Below are 23,240 nucleotides of genomic sequence, written 5' to 3'. Positions count from 1 at the left end.
CTCTGGGCGGGATGGGTCCTCACGAGAGGTGGGCAGGCCTGGGAGGGGGCTGTGTGCCTGCCGCCCCCATCCCCACCCCGTGGAGCCCAGCTTGATGTCGAGAGGGCCGGGCGGTCAGGCTGGCTGGGTGGCTGGGCGGGCCTGGCCCCTTGGTGGTTCCAGGATCCCCGAGCCAGCCCAGCTGGTGCCCGGGCTGATGGGCAGGTGTGTACGGGTGTTCCAGGGCCCCCCACCCCCCACCCCGCGGCTTCATGGAGGGGCGTGAAGTGGGTGCTTCCCTGAGCCTCCTGGGAGCCGTGCCTCCCTCACCAGGCCCGGGACAGATGGCAGATGGCCTTACGCATGTCCCAGGCCTAGTCCTGGCCAAACACCCTCCAGGAAGAGCTGAGACAGACCCCAAGGGCAGGGCGAGGGGACCTTGCTTGCCTAGAGGTCCCCAGAGGTTGCCCGAGCTGGGCTGATGCCAGAAGGGCTGCTGGCTCCTGGGCCAAGCTTCGAGGCCTCCCCAGCCCTGACCCAAGTGCAAGGCCTTGCTTCTGGGAGGCTGTACCTGGCACCTTCCCTCCCTGGCCCAGCCTGGCTCCTAGGAGTCTCCCTCCCGGACCTAAGCCACTGTCCTGCAGGGAGGCCCTGTCATGTTCCCAGTTGGGCCCATGACTCAGCCCAGGCCTTCTCAGAGCCCCGCGCCAGCCGCGTTCGCGCTCTGCGCACTGACACGCCCACCCCTGAAGCTGTTGCCCCGCTCCTGGGGTGGGGGGAGGGCATCCAGCCTGGCCCCTGGGAGGCTCGTGGAGGGGCCCGCTGGCCCGCAGTCCCGAAGCCAGGCCCTCTTTGCACAAACTTCGGGAACACCGGCGGTGCTGGACGCGGCCCCCGGTACGGAGGAGCCCACGGAGAGTGCAGAGGGTCGGACTCCGGGGCAAGAGGGGCTCCCCAAGGCCCCCTGGCAGGGTGAGCGCTCAGGACGCTCCAGGTGGACGCAGAGATGGGTGCTCCAGGCCGAGGGCCGCCGCTGCAGGGGCATCGGAGCGAGGGGTCGTGTGCGAGCGGGCGCAGGGCTGTGACGGCCGGGGCGCTCCGGGGAAGCCACCGGCTTTGAGGCAGGGAGAGGCCAGGGCAGCTCGGGCCAGCCTCAGGCCTCCCTCCCCAGTTTCCTCCATCCCGCGCAGGGGGCTCAGCCAGCTGCCCGCTCCCCCACACCTGGTCTCGCCCCTCCCTGGGTTCATCCCCGCTGCTGAGGGAGGTTCATCCTCAGACAGCCGAGGACAGATGCACAGGCTTCGGACACGGCTCCAGCCCTACTTCCCAGCTTCCGCTGGGCCCCTGGCACTCCTCTTCCCACCTCAGCCGCGTGGTTCCTTTCTCAACGCCCGACCCTGCACGGCCATTGTCATTGTCAGGGTCACTATACCTCCCCTCCCGCTCCTCCCCTACGTCCACCGTCACCTCCACCACTGCCTTTGTGGCGGGTCCCCACGGAAACTGACCCCTCATCTAGGCCAGTTTCCAAGCTGAGGGCCCGGTGCTCGATATCTGCAAGCCGAGAAGTGGCGGAGACGGTGACGTCCTCCCAGTGGTGCTGCAGCATCTGCGCCCCGCTTCCTGCGCCCTCAAGTTCCAGGACCTTCTCAGTCCCTTCCCCCCCCACCCCCCTCTCAGAAAGGAAGATGTCTGTGCCTTCCCCACCCGACGCAGGCCACCTGGCCTCCCAGCACCAGCACGGAGAGAAGCCCTCCTCGATCCCTGTCCCCGGGTCCCTTCCTCTCCCCCCCTCCGTGTCCTCACTTGTAGAACAGGCACCGAGGCGTGGCAGACAGCTGCTGAGGGGAGCCTGGGGCACCGTCCGATGGGCACACGGGCAGCGTTGCTGCTGACAATGCCACCCAGGGCAGAGGGTGGAGGGCTTGGCCACAGCGCCCCACGGAGCAGGCAAGCCAGTCCCTGGAGTGCTGGCCAGGCTGGGTCATCGTAGTGTGACGGGAGGGCAGTTGGAGGAGCGTCGCCATTGGCCCCAGGCCTCCTGGGCCACCCCGCATGCTCCCCCCGCAGCTGTCCCTGCCCGGCCCCCGGAAGGCTCTGGAGTCGGGGGCGACGTGGACCGAGGAGTCCAGGACAGCTGGCAGGAGGGCGGGGGCCGGGCAGGGGCCGTTCAGAGAGGAAACCGGCTGGGCTGACAGTGTCCAGGCCCCCTGACCCCGGCTCCGGCCAGGCTAGCGGGTAGCCCCGCAGAGAAGTCAGTGACCTGAGGGATCTCGCGAAATCCGGGGGCAGGGCCTCGCCTCCCTGAGTTGGACCCAGATGGGTTTGTTTTCACCAATTTGAACAGAAATCTGTGTAAAGAGAAACCTGTTCCCTTGCCTCCTTGAGCAGACAGCTGAGGCCTTGAACGTTAGGTTCTGGACCCAACTCCATTCCGTGCGTGCGTGTGTGCGCGCGTGCGCGTGCGTGTGTGTGTGCGCGCGCGCGTGTGTGTGCGTGCGTGCGTGCGTGCGTGCGTGCGTGCGTGTGTGTGTGTTGGGGGGGGGCGTTCGCACTCCTCCAGCAAGCAATTCTCTAACACCGGCTGGGCGTCCTGCAATTCAACTCCATTCCGACACTATCTATCCAGGTAAAGCCGGATCCCACAGCTAAGGGTTCAGCCCTACCAGGCCGCCCACCCACCTGAGACGCCAGGTCGTCACCTGTGCTTCCAACCCTCGGGCTATAGAGCAGAGGTTCCCACGACCCCTCGTTGGGTTTGATTAATTTGCTAGGGCAGCTCCAGAACTCAGGAGAAGTTTCCTTACTAGATCACCGGCTTATTATAAAAGAATGTAACTCAGGGAGAGCCAGACGGAAGAGGCGACGGGACGAGGTGTGGGGAAAGGTGTGAGCCTCCAGGCTCCTCCTGAATGAGCCACTCTCCCCTATTCTCCACGGGCTCACCAGCCAGGAAGCCCTTCTGGGGTATCGTGGAGGCTGCATGTGTGGGCATGATTGATGAAAACATTGGCTATCGATTTTTTTTATATTTATTTATTTGGTTGCACCGGGTCTTAGTTGCAGCTCGCAGGCTCCTTAGTTGTGGCATGCATTTGGGAGCTAGTTCCCTGACCAGAGATCTCACCCGAGCCCGCCCCCTGCGTCGGGAGCGTAGAGTCTTACCCACTGCACCACCAGGGAAGTCCCTGGCCATTGACCGTTGATTCCACCTCCAGCCCCTCTCCCCTCCCCGGAGGTCAGGGATGGGGGGTGGGGTGGGTGGGGACTGACAGTTCCACTCCTGTCATCACGTGGCTGGTTCTCCTGGCAACCAGTCCCCACCCTCAGGTGCTTCCACAGTCACCTCATTCACACAACAGAAGACACCTTGGCGACTCTCTTCACCTAGGAAAGGCCGAGGGTTTGAGGGGCTCTGTACCAGAAACAGGGGCGAAGACCAAATATGTATTTTCTTTTTTTTTTCTGGCTGCGCTCGCTGCGTGGCTTGGGGGGTCTTAGTTCCCCAACCAGGCGTTGAACCCGGGCCCTCGGCGGTGAAAGTGCAGAGTCCTAACGACTGGACAGCCAGGGAATTCCCTGTATTTCTTATTATAAATCATAATATCACAGCTTGTCATTGGTTTCTTCACTGGTGGTGCTAGTTTGCTAGGGCTGCTGTCCCACAGCACCACAGGCAGGGGCTTAGACAACAGGCATCACTGCCTGATACCCTGGAGGCTGGAATCCCAGATCCTGGAGGTGCAGGGCTGGCTTCTCCCGAGGCCTGGCTCCGTGCCGCGTAGACGCCGTCTTCTCCGTGTCCTCACGTGGTCGTCCCTCTGTGCGTGTCTCTGACCTCATCTCTTCCTCTTATAAGGTCGTGAGTCAGACTGGATTAGGGCCCACCCTAGTGACCCCAGTTTAACTTGATTACCTTTGTAAAGACCCCATCTCCAAATGCAGTTACGTTCTGAGGTCCCGGGGGTCAGGGCTTCTACATGTGAAGTTGGGGCACAAAGTCCAACCCGCACCTTTGGTGTTTCAGAAGGGCATGGAGGCCGGAGGACCCTGGCCTAGGAGCCGGGAGGCCCAGATCCCAGCCTGGCTCTGCCCAGATCCAGACGAGTCACTGCAGTTTTTTGTCAGTGACATTTGTTGATGTTTCCATTTTTGCCCTCCAACCCATGGGCTGTGGGCCGCCCGGCACTCAGAGCCACAGCTCTGGGGACATCGCCCTCCTAAGAGCCTGCAGGCCCGACACCATTCTGCCCACACCCCCTCCGGGGGCCGCCATCGCCCCCGTTCCGCCGCAGGGCACTCCTCCTCCCCAGGGCGGCCCCTTGCCCGGTCCCACCTGAGCATCCCGCGCAGACTCTGCTTTCCTTCAGGGGGCACGGACGAGCCTTTTCTCCCATCAGCCCCCAGCAGCCGGGCCAGGAAGGGAAGCACATGTGTCCCCATCGCCCTTCACGAGACCCCAGCCCTCTGGAGGCTCGTGCCATCCTTGCCCCTCTGGGACCTCTGCCTGTCTCCCCTCCGCCATCTCCCTCTCCCGTTGCCAAGGCCTCTGAGATTCAACCCTGTGCAGGAAACGCAGTGCCTTCCCTGGGCTCCCGGGCCTATTCCATCGCCCCCCAGGCCACTCCTGGCTCTGTCGCCACCAGCAACAGCATCTGCTCTGGGATCTGAACCTCAGACTCCCTTGCTCCCCGTTGACCTGATCAAGCTTCTCCGTAATAATTCTTCGGCCTCGTGGTTGTGAACCCCCTGACCTTGCCATCTTCTCACCACGTCTCCCACCCTGCCGCCCTCTTTACTCACTCCCCCTGCCCAGACCTTGAGTCACTGGCCCTCTTTTTCTGTCAGACTCCTGGGCAAAACCAGAACCTGGTCGGCTGTAAACATTCCCTTCGCTGTGGAGTCCAGGGAAAAGGCAGGCCTGATGGCTCTGCCTGACCTCCTTCATAACGGTATCGTAACAGAGACACATGCAGATGAATCTCACAGCGTCTGCGATGCTGGCGGACCATGGCTGGACTGCCGCCCACCCCCACAGACGACAGTCAGAAATGCTGGACAGAAATATATGTTTTAAATAACACCTTGAAGGCACTGGAGAGCGAGAGAAGCAGGCAGAAACTGGACAGGAGCCCATCCTTGAAAAACAGAAGCTGCAACCAGCCAGACGCGTGCGTTTGTAGCCGCAGGGTCTAGACACGTCCCAAGGGAAGTTACACACATAAGTGGCTGAGAGGCACGTGGAAGAGTGTGAAATAAAACCACAGCGAGCCGTCACCACACATCCATCCTGAACCTCAACGACCGACACCACCAAGCGTGGGTGGGGGACTTGGAGCCTCCGGAATGCTCCCACACTGCGTGCAAAAGGGATCGCGTTTCTCACCAAGGTCAGCTCTGCTCCGGGGCGCAGCCCAGGAGAACTGACACCCGTGAGCACAAAGGGACCCGACTCCAATGTTCACAGTGGCTTTTCCCTATTACCTGGAAACTAGAAACAGCCCAAATGTCTGTGAATGTGATGGCAGCACACTCACACCACGGCATAGAACGGACCCGAAGGGGACCAGCGAGTAAGGCACAACGTGGGTGAACGTCACCGTTCGGAGGGGAGAAGGCGGCCGGCCACGCACACTGACGGCAGGAAGCTTGAGGGCAGGAACAGCTGTCCAAGGGGGTCTGGGCGGAGGGGAAGGACGGACTGGGCAGGATGTAAGCAACCTTCTGGGGCGACGGACACTTCTAGAGCTTATTGGGGGTGTGCTGTGCAGGTGTAGCGTTTGTCAAGAGCTACAATTAAGCTTTGTGCATTTCAACGCATGTACTGTCAAGACTAAAACAGTTGCAGGAGGACAAGAGCAGGTGAAGGTCTAGACACAACTAGAATGGCAGAAAGAGGGTGGTCGCTGAAACTGGTTGACGGGTACAGGGAGTTTATTGTACTTAAAAGACACTTGTGTATTTGAAACTTTCCGTAATACGTTTATTTTCAAAATTTTTAATTTATTTTATTTTTGGCTGCCTTGGGTCTTCGTTGCTGTGTGCGAGCTTTCTCTAGTTGCAGTGAGCGGGGGCTACTCTTCCTTGTGGTGCACGGGCTTCTCATTGAGGTGGCTTCTCTTGTTGTGGAGCACGGGCTCTAGGTGTGCAGGCTTCAGTAGTTGCAGCATGCGGGCTCAGTAGTTGTGGCTTGCGGGCTCTAGAGCGCAGGCTCAGTAGTTGTGGCGCACAGGCTTCGCTGCTCCGCAGCATGTGGTATCTTCCCAGACCAGGGCTTGAAACTGTGTCCCCTGCATTGGCAGGCGGATTCTTAACCCCTGCGCCACCAGGGAAGTCCCCCGTAATACATGTTCAGAGTAAAAAAAATACACAGATACATTTTGCATCCGCCTGCCGAAGATAACAGCCTGGTACCACCCTTTCTTGGGGAGGCTGTGGGCATGACAGGCAGGGTGCAGGCTGGCACGTGTCTGATGTGGAGGGCGACTTGACAACTACTGTCCACGTCACAATGGCAATGAATGCTTGGACCCAGAAGTTCTAGGAAGCTGTCCTACAGATAGGCTCACATATGTGCCGACGACTTATGTATAAGAGTATTTATCCGAGCGTTGTTCAATGTAGCAAAACACTGGAAACGGCTTAAATGTCCAGGGGCAGGGGACTTCTTGTGTGTATTCTCCATTGTTTCTTTTGTAAATACAGGCAAATATTCTTTATCACCCCCCAAAAGTGGCATACTATGTATGCTGTTCTGCACGTTGCTTTTGTTTTCTTTTCTCACTTAAAAAAGGACCATAGAGACCTTCCGGGGTCAGCACACAAAAATTTCCTTGACCCTTTTATTTGTCAGTGGCTGCTCGGTGCCCCCTGGTACTATTGTATTATTTGGTCGCCTAGAGATGGACACCTGGGTGGTCTCCATGCTTTCGGTGTCACAGCAGTGCTTCGGCTCATAACCTTGACCGTGCACCCTTCTGCACAGGGGGTATTCGGAGTACACTCCCAGTAGGTGAAAGCACCTATGGTCCCATCAGGGGCCAAACTGCCTCCGTGGAGGTCGCACCTACCTTCACCCCCTGCACCTGCTTCCCTACCACCTTGCCAGCCCAGTGTGGTCTCAAACTTTGGGATTTAAAAATATCTGACAGGTGAAAAGCAGCCTCTCGGACTCGTTTTATTTGCGTGTCTCGTTACGTGTGAGGTTCCCTGCTTTCCTGTGCTCAGCCCTCTGCCCACGTTCCCACAGGCATTTCTACCCCAAGGCTAAGGAATTCACCCGGTCCTTTCTAGCATTTCTACGGTTTCCCTTCTTTTACATTTATATCTTTGATCAATATTTTCATTTTAACGGGTACATGCTCAAGCTGAGGGTCTAACTTTCTCACTCTTCACACGAGCAACACTTTACTGCAGTGTCCACCTTCCCCTTCGCTGACTGGAGAGCGGCCCCGCCACAAATCCCCACGCGCGTCCAGGTCTGGCCCCTCCCGCTGCTCTCCCACCCCACAGTCCCCGCAGCCGAGCTCCAGGGCTGGACTGAATGGGCCTCATCACGTGTTCTGATATCTGGCGGGGCGAGCGGCTCCAATCTCTCTTTTTTTCTGTTTTTTGGGGGGAGGGGGCTATTTTTGCCTGTTCATTTCTCACTGAACTCTCAAGTCAGCTCATCTAGTTCAGGGAGAAGAGCTGCTGTTTATTCTGTAATCCTCTCCAAGCAGCTTCTCTCCCAACACACCACCGAAACTCCAGGTCACCAGGTCAGAGGCCCTGCTGTCATTGTGCCCTGTACCAATTTCTCAGCAGCACGTGGCTCAGCTGACCACCCCCCTCAAACCCTCCTCCACAGCATCTCCCAGTTTTCTCTCTACCTCCCTGGCTGCTCTCCACCCCGTCCCCTCTCTGTACGTGCTGGCTCTCCTCAGCAGCCCTCCTAGGCACCACCCCTGGCCCCGCCACGGTTAGTGCCCCCTCCCTAGGGAATCTCACCCTTTCCCATCCTGCGGGAGGCCATGTCTTGCTGGGGCCTCTAAACTGACGCTGCCTGTCACGAGCTCCCCTCTGAGCCCAGTCACGTATGCAACACCCACACAACTCCTGAGTGCCTTCCAGGAACACAAAGTGAAACCTGTACTTCCCCCCACAAACCCACTCTTCACCCGGCTGCCCCCATTCGGTAAATGAGGGCATCAGCGAGCCTGCTGTTCAAGCTGAGAGCCTGGATGTCACCCCTGGGTCCCTCCTCCGCCTCACTCCCCCCGGCCCAGGCGAGTTCTGAAGCCTGTCCGCAGAACAGAGGTCCAATCTCTCTCCTCCACTGCCAACACCCTACTCCAAGCGCAAACATCCGCCACACACTCCCCCCCGTGGCTTAGAATCCCCCGCTGGTTCCTCACCGCACTGGCAAAGACATTCTATCTCCTTCCTCCCCGAGTGACCAAGCCCCTGCCCTCCCTCTGACCTCATTTCCCAGCATCGTCCGGAGCCTTTCCTCTCTGAGGCCTGGCGTCACAGCCCAGGCCCAGGTCCTAAGCGTACTGGGTGCTTTCCTGCCACGCTGGGTTTTTTTCTGGCGGGGATGGCTGTCCTAGCAGCGGCTCACGGGTGGCCGGGGTGGGGGCTGGGGTCCGCGGTCTGGGATCCAGGGTCCGAGGACTGGGATTCGGGACCGGGGGTCTGGGGTCCAGGGTCTGGGATCCGGGGTCCGGGGGCTGGGGCTCGAGGGCCCGCGGACCCCGCTCCTTCTCGCCCCCCAGGTCCCACGTTACCCGCTGCCTCCTCACTATTACGAACGACCTGCCTGTCCTCTGGTGCCACCTGCGGAGGTTCGAGAGGGGACAACTCGCCACGCCCCCCTCCCCGAGTTGACCCTGTAGCCAGACGGGTGGCGACGAAAGGCGGGCGGCTGGAGAAGCCGCCCTGACAAGTCCAAATAAGAACAGCAGGGAGCAGCCGGGGCGGGCGGGGCGGGCAGTGGGCCTGGCAGGCCCCGGGAAGCAGCGATCCGGCACCCCCGCCCGCAGCTCGCCCGGAAGTGACCGGCGCAGGCCGCGCATGCTCGCTCCCTCCCCCGGCGCGCTCGCGCGTCACGTGGGACGGCGCGCGAGTCGCACCGGGAAGTTCCCCCGGAAACGCGAGCCGCTGGGCGGCGGGTTCCGGCCGGCGGCAGTGGGCGGTGGGTAACGTGTTGTTCATGGCCCGTCCACGGCGCTGTGTGCCGCGGTGTGTGGTCTGAGCGCCACCGTCCGCTGGGCTCCCGCCGTGCCCGGCACGTCCTGCAAGCTAAGTGTGGGCAGCTGCAGGAGTGAAGGCTCAGTCGTTCGCTGACCGACTGACCGGGCGGTGGCCGGCCTTGTCCGGCCTGTCCATCAGTGTCCGGCACGGTCACTTCATGTTGGAGGCGTGAATAGGGGCATGGTAGATGGGCCATCCCGTGGGACAGCAGGACAGCAAGGGACAGGCCAATGCCTGTCCTGGGTGACTGGAGGAGAGACCAAAAGCCTACCCACGGATGGGATCTGCTGAGTCTAGGGCTTTGTTCAGGCCTCGCACCCCCTGTTGAGCCCTCCTGCTTCCCGTGTGCAGCTCCAACCCTACAGATGAGTAGCGACCGTGTGGTCCTGCTGGTCCTTGCTCAGCCCTGGGGCACAGGGGCAGGGCAGCTCTGTTCTGACTCTCAGCAAGGCAGTCTGCATTTCTTACTTCCAAGTCCAAGTCTCCAAATGGGAACCCTTCCACGGCCTGACTGGGCCCGGCTTTGGGGAGACATCTTGGTTTTGTCTCCAGCTGGGCTCACCGAGAGCTCACCAGGGCGGTTGGGTGATGGAACCAGCTTGCAGGAAGCTGCGGTGGAGCGTGGATTTCTCTCCAGGAGGCAAAAGAATGTTAGAGGCCTCAATGGGGTGGAGGGGAATTCTGACCCATCTCCAAAGCCTGAGATAAGTGAGCTCTAGAAGAAAAACCTCCACTACTGTAGAGGGCTATAGTGCAAGTGGTATCCCCATTGGAGAGCTCGGTTTTGTACAGATCTAGGAATTCTTCAAAACTTTCCATTTCCCTAATCTTACCTCTAACAGTAAACAACTTGCTACAGAGGACATCCCTGGCATGAACTCCTACTCCATGCCCACTTCTAACTTCCGGTTGGTTTCTATGCCTCCCGTCTCCTCCAAGTCGCTCAAGTAAATTTAAGCAGATGTCCCTCATTTCCTTAAAACCATTGTTAACTCTAGGTGGATGGATGGATGGTTGGCTATGTTAACCAAAAACAAAATAGCCAGTTATCTTTACCAGAAAAACAAGTTTATTCTGGAGCAGTAAAGAATTGAAATTCAGGACTTGCGACTATGGCAAACCACACGGAAGTCTGGCAAGGCAAAGGAGAGGACACTCTTTCCTAGAGAAGGGGAAGTTGGGATGGGCTGTTAGGAAAAAAAAAAAGTCTGTTGGAGGAAACTGGGAGATCAGAGTATGGTGGGTTTTCATTGGCCAGATTGTGACTGTCTCTCATTGGCTGAGCTGTTGCCAGGCAAGGAGAAAAATCTTCCTTCCTCTGCTAGTGGTAAAGCAGTGTCACTTCCTGCTGGGGATGAAGGTACCGCTCTTCCTGTCCGAATCTGTGTTGATGTGGTACATGTATTGAGTAGTACCTGTGTGTGAGCTCCTCTTTCTGGCCTCCTGATTCCATTTGAGTGAGGCTTCCCATTATTAATTTTCACAGATACGTGGATGGATCGTGGGATGAATGGGTGGCTAGTATATCAGTTAGAAGCACTTTTAACTTCAAGTAGCAGAGATTATGACAAGTGCAGTGGTTTGAACCAATAGGGGTTTATTTTTCTCCCATAACAAGAATCCTGGAGACAGGAAAGTCTGCGTTAGTTCAGCAGCCCAGTCATGTCAGACCAGCATCTCTGCAATCATACCAGGCTTCCTTTGTGCTCACGGAGGGTTGCCACAGCTCCAGACACCGCATCCATGTCCCAGGCTGGACAAAGAGGGGAAAGGATAGTGAAAGGGATGTCTATCTCTTTTATCATGGAAACAAAATTCCGCTTCCGGCGGTGACATCTCACCGGCCAGAACTGTGTCCCATGACCAGCGCTACTGCAGCACAGCTGGGGGAGGGGGCACTAAGCTTTTCCGGTGTCTATAGTGGAAGAGAGAAGGGGAGAAGAGCGTGGAGTTATGACTGTGGCGGACGTCTGGCATTGCGACCGCCCAGCATATTTTGAATATCCTCTCTCCAGTTTGGTAGTTCCCACATCGTGAATTCTTTCTCTCCCACTTAGAATCCAGAAGGATTTCGTTGGTCAGTCTCCCCTCACCACTAGGGGCAGATGTCTGACTTGACCTGGGAGAGGGCGGCTGCACCAGGACCCCAGTGGGCTGCTGGGGCGACCGTTTTGCTGGACTGGTCCCAGCAAAGGCAGCTTATTTCTGGGGCGGGGGGTGGTGTCAGCTTCTTGCTGCTGCCGACACAGCAGCTCTGGGCGTGGTGGAGGCAGCAGAGCCTGAACCCAGACCAGTCCTGGCAGGGGTTTTGGGTACTGTTCCTGGAAGCTTAGCTAGATCCTCGAGCCCTCTCACAGCCCCTTATAAATCCGTATCTGCTTAAACAAGCTAGAGTGAATTCCTCTATCCACAACTGTTATGGGGTGGATTGTGTCTCCCCAGACGCTACGCTGAAGTCCCAACCCCCGGTACCTGCGAATGGGACCTTATTTGGAAATAGGGCCTTTACAGATGTAGTCAAGTTACGAAGACGTTACTAGGGTGGGCCTCAATCCGATATGCTGGTGTCCTTATAAGATGAGGGAAATTTGGACACAGACCCCAGGGGAGAAGGCCATGTGACGGCAGAGGCAGACGTGGAGGGGCTGCGGCTTCGAGCCCTGGAAGGCCAGGCTGACAGCGGCCCCAGCAGCTGCAGGAGGCGGGGAGGACGCTCCCCTAGAGCCTTCAGAGGGAGCATGGCGCTGCCCACACCTTGACGTTGGACTTCTGGCCTTCAGCAGAGAGAATAAACTGCTGTTAAGCCCCCGATTTGTGGTGCCTTTTTACAGCAGCCCCAGGACACGCATACAGCAGGTGAGGACCCCAGCCCATCGTCCGAGCAACAGTGACCGGGTGAGTGGAGCGGGGGCCGCGGATGGACATGTAACCAGGTATGAGTGGTGGCGTCTGCTGTTAGCGGTGAGGCCCCCACACCCTGAGGAGAGCTGGAGCAGCTGACCCAGACTCCCCTCCCTGCGCTTTCAAAACAAGTTCTGCTGAGAGCTGCCACCCAGGGCCGCCGGCCTCCTGCCACGTGCCCCCACCCCTGACCTGTCCTGCCTGAGCCCGGAGAAGATGGGGCAGGGGGGGGAGCCGCACAGCGTCCAGGCAGAGGCAGCACCCCTGCTTCCCATCAGCCCTGGAGCAAGGCGAGGGCCTGGCGAGGGCTCCACGGTCCAAAGTGCCCGCACGACAGACGGGCATCTCGTTCCAGCGGCGGAGTCCTCCGGCACCCACCCTGTCGGAGCAGAGCCAGCCGCAGGGGCTGGGTTTACCCTCCCTGAAGGCGGGCCGCACTCCGGGACACAGTGCCCACTCCCCGGAGTATTTCTGAGAGCGAGAGGCCCCTTAGAGCAGAGGGCACCCAACGGGTGGGAGGTGGGCCTGGCCACGGGAGGCCCCGGGGGCCGCAGAAAACAGCTCACTCTGCAGGTTCAGATGCAGAGGTGGCAGTCCGGGTGCGGTTCATAGGGGTGCAGGGCGGGGTGGGGGGCCCCTCTGTGGAGGGGCCGGAGAAGCTGGGCTGCTGTGCTCTGAGGGCAGTGGGCTTCCAGCCTCAGGGGCCTCACCCCCACCAGCCCTTCCACGGCTTTGGGAGGGACCCCAGAAATGCATTCTCATTGTCACGTTTTTGAAAACTTGTAAAAGCTGTATAAAAAATGAATCTAAGTATATATGAAAGATATATATGTGTGTGTGTGTACGTATAGATGTATTCATTATATATGATGTATATCTACATGCGCTTGGGCTGCCAAAACAAAGTACCACAGACTAGGTGGTTTAAACAACAGAAATCCGTTGTCTCCCTGTTCCAGAGGCTGCAAGGCTGAGCTCAAGGGGTCAGCAGGCACGGCGTCTCCCGAGGCCTCTCTCCATGGCGTGCAGACGGCCGTCTCCTCCCTGGGTCCTCACGTGGTCGTCCCTCTGTGTGTGTCTGCGTCCTCACCTCCTCCTCCTATAAGGACACCAGTCTTGGGACTTCCCTGGCCATCCAGTCGTTAGGACTCCGCGTTTTCACTGCTGAGGGCCCGGGTTCCATCCCTGGTTGGGAAACTAAGACCCCACAAGGCACGCGGTGTGGCCAAAAGAAAAAAAACAAAGGACACCAGTCAGACTGGAGTAGGACCCCCCTTAGTGACCCCACTTTAACTTGATTACCTGTGTAAAGACCCCATCTCCAAATGCAGTCACATTCAGAGGTGCTCAGAGTTCGGGCTCCAGCAATGAATGTTTTAAATCTGGGGGACACACAATTCAGCCCATAGCTATAACTGGATCTTTATATATATATTAAAAAGACTTTTTTTCTTAAAGAAGAGCTCAGAAACGTGTGCTCGTCAGGCCCAGGCCCACTGGCCACACCCGCAGGAATCCAGCGGCCAGGGAGCCAGGCGGGCAGCGGGCGGCACGCGGCGGTCAGGGGGCGGGAGGGAGGGACAGAGCCCCAGCAAGGCCCAGCCCTGTGTGGCCATTCCCGCCCCTCGCCGGGCTGAAGTCCCCCCACCAAGCAGGAGGAAGCGAAGTCACCAGGCAAGGCCAGCGAGGCCACGCGCGCAACTGAACCCTCAGCTGAGCGCTGGCCTCCACTGCCGGCTCCTTGGGAAGTGGGGGGAGAGAGGGCGTCAAAAGAAACAGCAGATTAACCGTAAAGCCTGCGTCCCGCCAGCCTCGGCCCTAAGGTTTGCTGAGTGCAGGGCCAGGCACAGATGGGAGGCCCCACCCAACCTGCACCCTGAGGTCCCCCAAGGAGAGTGTCAGCACCCCAGCCTGTCACCGCCTGCACACACCAGAGCACCCCCCACCCTGGGCCAGACCCAGAGAAGGGCCTGGCAAGCGAGGGAGCAGCTCGGGCCATCTGGGCCGGAGCTCTGGGGCCCAGGTACCAGTGCCTGGTCGGGCAGGAAGGGGGATGGGCTGTGAGGGACACATCCCCCGGCTGCAGGCAACTCTAGTGAGCGGCCCCGGATGGGCCGCAGCTTCTGGGCCCGACGGCTGCACTGTCCACTGCTGTCCACACTGCAGAAGCCGGTCGTGAGGCCACTGTCGGCCACAGGCTCTGTGTGGGGTTGCTAGGCCTGTCGTAACAAAGTGCTATACGCTGGGTGGCTTACAGCTACGGCTTTTTCTCTCGTGGTCCCAGAGGCCAGAAGTGTGAGGTCAGGCTGTCGGCGGGCTGGTTCCTTCGGAGGCTGCGTGGGAGGCTGTCCCGGGCGTCCCTCTGAGCTTCTGGCGTCTTTGGTTTCCCTTGGCTCGTGGAAGCGCCACCCTGGTCTCTGCCGCAGTCCTCACGTGGCTCCTCCCTGTGCGTGTCTTGGTCTGATGTCCCCTTTTGTGAGGACACGGTCACATGGGATGAGGGCCGCCTGCTCTAGTACGACTTTGTCTTAACCCATCTCGTCTGCAGGGACCCTATTCCCAAGCAAGGCAACATGCTGAGGTGCCGGGGTCAGCACGGCAACCTATGAACTGGGGGCACGATTCTCCCCATCGCAGCCTCTTTCCTCTCCGCCAGGTGCCATATGCTTCTCTCTCGCTGCCAGCACTTAGCCGGCTGGGGTTTTCACCAGATGGTGGGACCCGAACCCTCATTCGCGGAGCTCCGGGTCCTCAGTGGTTCTCTCCGGGTCCCACAGTTTTGACGGCCCTTTACCACCACCCGGGAGGCTGTCACGCGGCCCCCGAGGCCCTGGGTCCCTGACACGGGGCTCTGTGCCCCCACGTCGCCCTGGCATGAGGACTGACCCCCTGGCTGGTACACTAGCCCCTTCACCAGCCACTGGTCCCACAGCAGGAGGACGCCAGCGGCCCCGGGCACTCTCTGCTCCACGTGCAGGACCAGTCCACGTTCCCTGGACGACGGGGGACCGGGACCCCCAGTCCTGTGGATCCCGTGTGGCCAGGACGGAAGGAGAAGATCCTCTGCTAGATTATTAGACGTCACAGTGGGTGGTCGTGCTGCCTCCACCCCGTGGTTCCCAGACACGTCATGCGTTGGTCCCTGTTGTGAGACTGTACCCCATCCTGCTGGACGCATCTCAGCACCACTGGGCCCCCAGGAGGCCAGGCCACCTGTGTCGGGTGAGGGGCGTGGGACAAGCCCAGAGAAGTTCGTGGACACGAGGCCACTGCCACATGTCCTTGCTCTGAAATGAATCCCTTGATTTGAAGTACCGTTTGTAGAATGCAAGTGTCAGTCCGTTCGGGCTGTAACAAGGTGCTAGCGACTGCATGGCTTACAGAGAACAGGAACTGATGTCTCGCGGTTCAAGGCTGGAAGTCCCACATCAAGGTGCTGCCTCCTGGTTCACGACTTCCTGTTGTGTCTTCTTGCTGTCTTGCTGTGCCCTCAAGTGGTGGGCGGGGCCGGGGGCCCTGCGGGAGCTCTCTTATGAGGGCACTAATCCCACTCCTGGGGGCTCCGCCCTCCAGACCTAATCACCTCTCTAATGCATCACCTTGGGGGTGAGATTTCAACATCTGGATGTGGGGGGCACAGGCGTTCAGTCCTCCTCACCAGGATAGCAAGTGAGGAACCCTGCAAATCCGCGATGGCAGCGCTCGGGGGAGCTGTCCAGGGGGGAAACACGCAATCCTGGGACACAACCAGCCCTGACCCCTCCCCCTGCTTCCAGGAAGCTAGGCGGCCCCTGCTGATGAGACGGGCACCTGGCAGTGAGGGCCGCTGGAGGGGCATGGCGGGGGCCGGCCGGGTGTGGGGGCTGCGGCCACTGTGCTTGCCGCCCTGAGCCCGCTGTGCGAGGGTGGCGAGGTGACCGACACCGCAGAAGGGGCCATTCTGTTGACCTGATCTTCGAGCGTCTCCTGGGCGGGGGACGCTCCTGGGGGCGTTTCCACAGAACACGGGTGTCGTCAGGCTCTGCCCATTTCACGTGGTCCCTTAGAACACCTCTCGCCGACCCTCCGCGCCGCCTGCCACCCACTCGTGAGCCCCACCTCGTGAACCAGGGCAGTCGTGCCCCAGGCTGTCCTTGTGACCTGTCTGGTAATGGCTTCACCACTGTCCTCCAGGGCCTCCCTGGGGGCTGCAGCGCTGTGAGGACAGCTGCCCGCTCAGACCCCATGTCAGTTCGTTCCCGTTTCTCTCTTCTGTTAACCCGTCAATTGGGCACCGCGTGAGGCCACAAACACACCCTGAGGGCGGAGGCTGAGCAGCGGCCTCAGAGTCTCAGGAGGCGCAGCCGTCTCAGGAGGTGCAGCGTCTCGGGAGGCGCAGCCGTCTCGGGAGGCGCAGCCGTCTCAGGCAAACACTCTCGCCTTCTGGATCTGGGGGGCCTGGGCTCACGTCCACTGTCTTTAGTTAAGGATGGGCATGCTGCGAGGCATGCTCAATTTTCCATTTGTGTGGAGGGACGGTCAGTGAGGGCAGCGCGGCAGTCACCCCAGGGCCCACGGTCTCATCTCCCGGGCCCAGCAGCTCACGGGGAGCCTCTCCCACGGAGAGCTATGAGCTGAAGGGAGCACGACCTCGCTCCAGACATCTCGGGGTCTTCCCTGTGATTCTCCTGTTAGAGCCGCCAGAGGTTCCCCACAGAACTCCACCTTCTGTGGGCCCCTCAGCAGCGCTAACCCAAAGGAGTCATAAGCCCCGGATGGCAGGACAGCCTGGACCATGCCTGGCCCCACGCGAGAGCTCTCTTTCCCGCTCTGAGCCCCATCCAAACCTGGAAGCCCACGTGTCACTCAGTAAATACGCTGGGGAAACATATCCAAACAGGGTACGTGCTGCCTCCCAAATCCAAAATGACTCACCACGGGACTTGCCAGGCCATCCAGTGGTTAGGACTCCGTGCTTCCTCTGCAGGGGCACGGGTTCCATCCCTGGTCGGGGAACTAAGATCCTGAAGCCGCCAGGCGCGGCTGGCCGAGCACGGCGCCCCGTTTTTCGAGGTGAGCGGCACAAATGATAGCTACGCATCTTTCACTTTGCAGGGAGGGCTGGCCACCACGCTCCAGATCACCAGACCCTGGAAACATCACCACCTGTACTTCCACGAGGCTCACCTCCCACCCTCTGACACACGTCTTCCCAAGGCATCTGGTGTCCTTACCACTTCCTAATACTGGATCCAGTTAGGGTTATACAGTCAGTGCAGGGGCACAGGGCAATGTATCAATTGTGGCACGTCAGTGTGACCCAGTTCCCCGGGAGCCACGCCGGGACAGGTGCGGGGGGTGGGGGGGACGGTGCCATGAGGAGACCGGCAGGGTTCACTGATACCCCTGCCAAGTGAAAGCAGACGGCTTCTGATTTTCTAGGCTAGTCGGGATTGAGGGGAAAGCAAAACAGAACACCAGACGGGTCACTAGCCGCGTGCTGGGTGCAAAGGGTGCAGTGGTTTGCTCCATGAAGACACAACATCTGGAAAAGCTGCAGATGTCGCCACCTGATTAAAATGATCACAATATCCCGTGGTTCTTCCCGCCCAACCTGCAGATGCAGAGGGGGAATAAACGCACCGAATGGGATGTGTGTTAGTTTGTGGTGATCAGGGGCCTCAAATAACCCACGTTTATTCTCTCACGGTTCTGGTGGGCAGACGTCTAACATCAAGGCGTCGGCAGGGCTGTATTCCTTCCGCAGCCTCTGAGGGAAAGATCCATCCCCTTGTCTTTTCCAGCTTCTCGAGGCACCTGCGTCCTCTGGCTCAAGGCTGTTTTTCCACCCTCAAGGTACCGCCTAACCCCTGGTCCCTTTAACTCTGATCCCCCCCTTTTTCTTTTTTTTTGCGGTACGCGGGCCTCTCACTGTTGTGGCCTCTCCCGTTGCAGAGCACAGGCTCTGGACACGCAGGCTCAGCAGCCATGGCTCACGGGCCCAGCCGCTCCGCGGCATGTGGGATCTTCCCGGACCGGGGCACGAACCCGTGTCCCCTGCATCGGCAGGCGGACTCCCAACCACTGCGCCGCCAGGGAAGCCCCTGTCCTCCCTGTTGTAAGGACCCTTGTGATCGCTACGGATCACCTGGGTGACCCAGAAGCATCTCCCCATTTTAAGATTCTTGCACTAATCACCGCCGCAAAGTCCCTTTTACCACGTAAGGTCCCATATCTTCAGGTTCCAGGGGTTCAGAGGTTGGGACATGGACCCCTTTGGGGGACCATTATTCAAAGAATCACCGCCCCTGTGTTTTTCAAGACTTTCACGGTGACACTCCTTTCATTCCCCTCCAGGATATACTGTGGGTTTGCGTCACAGTTTTGGCGAGGTTGGCGTGCAGCCTTGGATGTTCTGCTTGGCCCTTTCTATCCGCGGAATAATAAAAAATGTATTTGGTCTTTGTCCCCGTTCCCGGCCCAGAGCTCCTAAAACCCTTGGAATTTTCTGAGTGATAGAGTGTCTTTTATTCTTCATAAGGAGCCATTTTTGATAACACCTGGATTAATGCTAATGAGATGATTTGGGTTGAGGCCCCTAGATGGCTTCAGGATGGGGCCGGTCACCAGAAAGGCCCAGCCAGTGGCAGAGGGTTGGAACGCTCAGCCCCACCCACTGACCTCCTGGGAAGGGGGAGGGGCGCTTCAGATTAAGCTCTAGGAAAACTCTCCAACAACAAGATGTGAGGGACTTCTGGGTTGGGAACACATCCAGGTGCCGGGAGGGTGGCGCACCCCAGTTCCATGGGGATGGGAACTCCTGTGCCCAAGACGCTTCTGGACCGCAGCCTTTGGACCTCTGCATCTGGCTTTTCTCCTGTATCCTTTACAACAAACTGGTAAATGTACGCAAGCATTTCCCTGAGGTTTGTGAGCCGTTCTACAAATTACTGAACCTGAGGAGGGCATCATGGGACCCCGCCTTACAGCCTCGGAGTCAGAAGCACCGGTGACAGCGTGGACTTGCGACTGGCATGGTAAGGGGCAGCCCTGTGGGACTGAGCCCTCAACCTGTGGGATCTGTGCTATTTCCAGGCAGATAGTTTCAGAATTGAGTTGAACTGTAGGACACCCAGTGGGTGTCCGCTGAGAACTGGAAGGGTGCTTGGTGTGGGAAAACCCCACACCTGGGGTCCAGAGTGTTGTGAGAAGAAATGAGTTTCCCTTAAACTAGTTTCTTAGCTCTTATCCCATAGGTCAGGGAGCCAATATGGAAATGACTCCCGTGCCATGTCTGTCTAAGTCCGATACATCCAGGAGCGGGGAAATGACCGGGACGGTCCACGGCCCACTGGCCTCACTGTGAGATGCACTTGGGTCAAACTTTTTCTATCACTTGAACTTCCTAAGCCTCCCCTCTGATGTGGTGGCACTTGGAGGCCCAAGGGACTAGTTCAGAGCCAGTATGTGGCCACTCCCAGAGGATGTGGCTGTTCTCCTTCCCCAGCTCACGTGGTTGGTGCCCACGGTCCTCTGGGACAGGCCTCCCACTTGAGCACCCACAGGGCCCCACACGGTCTCGCATTCCACCCTCCCTGGCATCACCCCTTTGGTCTCATCCTTTCATGGACAGAATGATTCCGGAGTGCCTGCCGATGTGAATTAGGGAGCTCTGGTAACTCACCTGGTGTCCCGTTAGCTCCTCCTGGACCACATCTGCAGTGGTCCCCTGGGGTGTGCTGGGACGGCAGGGACAGTGGTGAGGCAGGGAACTAGGTGACTGTCCACCCCAGGGACGTTATTGAGGGATGGTCAGGAGGCCAGGCCCGTTTCTCCAGAAAGGCAGCTGCATCTTACCCACCTCTGGCAATGACCTGCGTAACTGAGGTCACTGCAGGCATGGAGTCTCGGCGCCCCGTGGCCCCTTCATGGGAGCGCGCGCTTTCACCAGTCCCGAGATCCATTTGGAAGGTCTCTTTCCTGGGGACACTCCTGTAACCAGCACTGGTTCCAGGATCAGTCAGGAAGCTGTCTTCATCCCAGACCGTTTGAATGCAGAAACGTTACAAAAGGTGCTGCTTGTGGAGTTGTGGGCGCACCTTGGGAAGCAAAGGGGAGGTGGTGAGAGGCACTGGAGCCTCTCAAAGTCAGGAAACCGTCACCACCTTTCGAGCCGAAAGGATAAGGGTAGCAGCTAACGTTTCCAGAGCCCACAAGGAGCTGGGCCCATGGAGGAGGGCTGCCCAGGGGCTGTTGTCATGGAGGGGCGTGGCTGCTGCCGGAGACCTGGCACTAACGCTGGGCAGAAGCTCAGAGAGATTACCTAAACTACCAAAGAATTCCCTCCCAGGTCACTTGCTCGTGTCCCCTTGGGCTGAACCCGCCAGAAGCCGGCTGGTGTGGGAGCCCGCATCGGTGCAGTCCACAGGGGCCAGCCTCCCAGGGCACAGAGCAGGGTAGAGGCTCCAGTGAGGGGTGAAAGGGAGGCCAGGACATGAGACACCCAGGCGGTCAGCTGGCTGGGGGCTGCCACCTTGGAGAAGGGCCTGGAGCCAGGGACTGCTGCTGGGGCCCATGGGACACACAGCTGCCCTCTGGGGGCTCAGCAACGGGGGGGGGTCCGGCTGAAGCTGACTACTGCCCCAGGACAACCACAAATTATCGGCCACTACTGCGGAGACATCAAGCTGTAGGGATAATAAAGGCCGGGCAGGGGCAAGAGCAGAGATGTGTCCCCGCTGCGACGGCCCTTGCTGCCCGCCACACCTCCTCGCCCCCAAACAAGACGGGCCAGAAGCCAGGAGAGGGAGGGAAAGGCCTGCTCCGGAGGCAGATCCATCGCGCTTCTCCTCGGCCCGGGTTCTAGAGCAGGTGAGCTGACCACCCCCCCCCCAACTCAGGTCGGGTGAGTCACGGGTGTGGCCAGCAGTGAGGGATTAGGGAGGGAAGCAGGGCTGAAACTGGGTATGAGATGGGTATTTTAAACTAACCGGGATGTTCTGATGCCTGAATGTTGTGGACCCTGCCTGAGCCTGAGATGTGATTATGGGAGGGAACGGGGGGATTGGACAGAGCACAGGGACTGCCAGAGACAGCTCATTACACCCTAATGACTGGGATGCCTCAGAAGAACTGACACAGGTGGATGTTTGGGATGGATGGATGGACAGGAAGAGGACTGGGTGGAGGCAGGTGGATGTTTGGGATGGATGGATGGACAGGAAGGTGACTGGGTGGAGGCAGGATCACCAGGGATGTTGCCTGGGAGCTCTGGGAGGTTCAGAAACCTGGATCACATCCTCCAGTGGATTACTTTGCTACCCTGTCTGCTCCCCGCTACCCTCTGCTCATGCCTGACTCAGTGACCTGTCGATGGGCTGAGAAGGCAGGAGGGGGGCAGAGGTGAGGCACAGACAAGAAAGAGGTGCAGGTATACTCTGGGGCATGGTCGGGGCTCTCCTGGGGAAGCTCACCTGGGGACTCCAGAGGACTCTAGAATGCCCCCAGGGCCCTTCTGGGTGGGAGTCATGAAGGCAGGTCGCAGGATCCCGTGGCCCAATAAGCAGATGGAAAAGTAAATGTTCGGGGTGCCAGCTTGGCATATTGGTGGGAGGTGCAGGGCTGGCTGGCTGACCCGGGACGTTTGAGCAGAGGCGGGAAAGATACAGGCAGAGATTGTTGGTGTGTTGCGGGTGCAGCAAGGAGGCCAATGTGTCTGGAGCTGAGGGCGGGAGAGGAGGGGGGACAGGGAAGGGCACAGAGGCCTCGCTGCCATTGTAGGGATTTCGATTTTTACTTTGAGTGGGAGCCTCTGGAGGGTTCAATCCGCTGGATTCTGACTGCATCAACTGCTGTGTGGACAGCACACAGGGCAAAGACGGAAGGAGCAGGGGACAGCGAGGGGGCCGCTGCGATAGAGCAGGACAGCAGTACAGGGGGGATGCTGGAGGGAGGGCTGGGCGCGGGGGTCAGAGGCGAGGCTGGAGGATCTCGGTTCTTACGCTCAGGCCAAGGCGGGCACCGCCCCGAGGGCTCACTCAGCCAAGCCCTGCAGGGCAAACTGAGGGCTTTAAAGTTTCCAAATGAGGGCTCCTGAGCGAAAGATTTGGTCTATTTGGGAAGTTGTGAGGACTGAGAAAGTTGGGCGTCCCAAGTCATCCTCAGGCCACAGGGTGGCCAACCCTGCGCTCTTGCTCTGCGCAGAGGAGCGCCAGCCTGGAACCAGGTGTCTGCATGGAGAGGCCCCTTTCCTGCGGCGCTCAGGCGCCCTCAAGCATCCCGGACGGAGGGCTCTCAGCATCGGGGGGCGCTGTCAGCATCCGCGGCGCTTCGAGAGGCAGAGCCGCCTGGTTCCCGCAACCAGCGCGCCACCTGGCGGCGTCGCTCCGCCATAGCACCCCGCGCGGGCCTCCCCTCTTGCCCTGCCGCTAACGCGCTTCTCCGCGGAAACCCCTAACCCGCGGCCTTCGGAGCGCAGAACTGTGAGCAAACGCAGCCCTTTGAACACAGCTGACGCCGGTGGAATCTGGGTTCCCGCCCCGCGGGGAGGGGAGGGTCGCAGGATCCGGGGGTGGAGACCCGGAGCGCCCGTCGTCCACCCGCGCTGGGCCAGAGGGCTGGGAGAGGGCGGCGGGGGTCCGCGGGGGCCGGGGGCGCTCACGCGGGGGGAGCTGGAAGGCTGCGCCCAGTTCTCCGGGAAGGGGCGGGGCCGGGGCCGGGGGCCGCACCTGCCAAGACGCCGGCAGCCCGGACGCTCGGTCCCGCCTGACCCGGGCGCAAGCAGCAGTCCTGGGGCTGCAGGTGACCAGAGAGGAGCGGGGTGAACGGGGCTAAACTGTGTGTGGGGGGTCCTAGGAGAAATGGGGGAGCACGGGGGATTTAAGCGGGCGCGACCCGGTCGGGTTTGCGCGCGGGAGGGCTGCTCTGTGCACTCAGCGGAGAATGGTTGGGAGAGTTGAGGCGGGGGCTGTCCTGGACGCCCCCACGAGTGCTGAAGGCCTCGGCGGCCGGTGGAGGGAGGGAGGAAGGGAGGGTGCCCGGGGCTGGGTAGCAGCTGGACGGAGAAGGATAGAGGCACCGGGGGCACCTCAGCTCTGGCGCTTCGATGGAACCCGAGGGGCAGAGAGAGGCCTGGGTGGTGGTGACCA

The sequence above is a fragment of the Lagenorhynchus albirostris genome, chromosome 1 (assembly GCF_949774975.1).
Source record: "Lagenorhynchus albirostris chromosome 1, mLagAlb1.1, whole genome shotgun sequence".
Lineage (NCBI taxonomy): Eukaryota > Metazoa > Chordata > Mammalia > Artiodactyla > Delphinidae > Lagenorhynchus > Lagenorhynchus albirostris.
The sequence above is the reverse complement of the archived record's forward strand: the minus strand, read 5'-3'. Positions refer to the sequence as shown.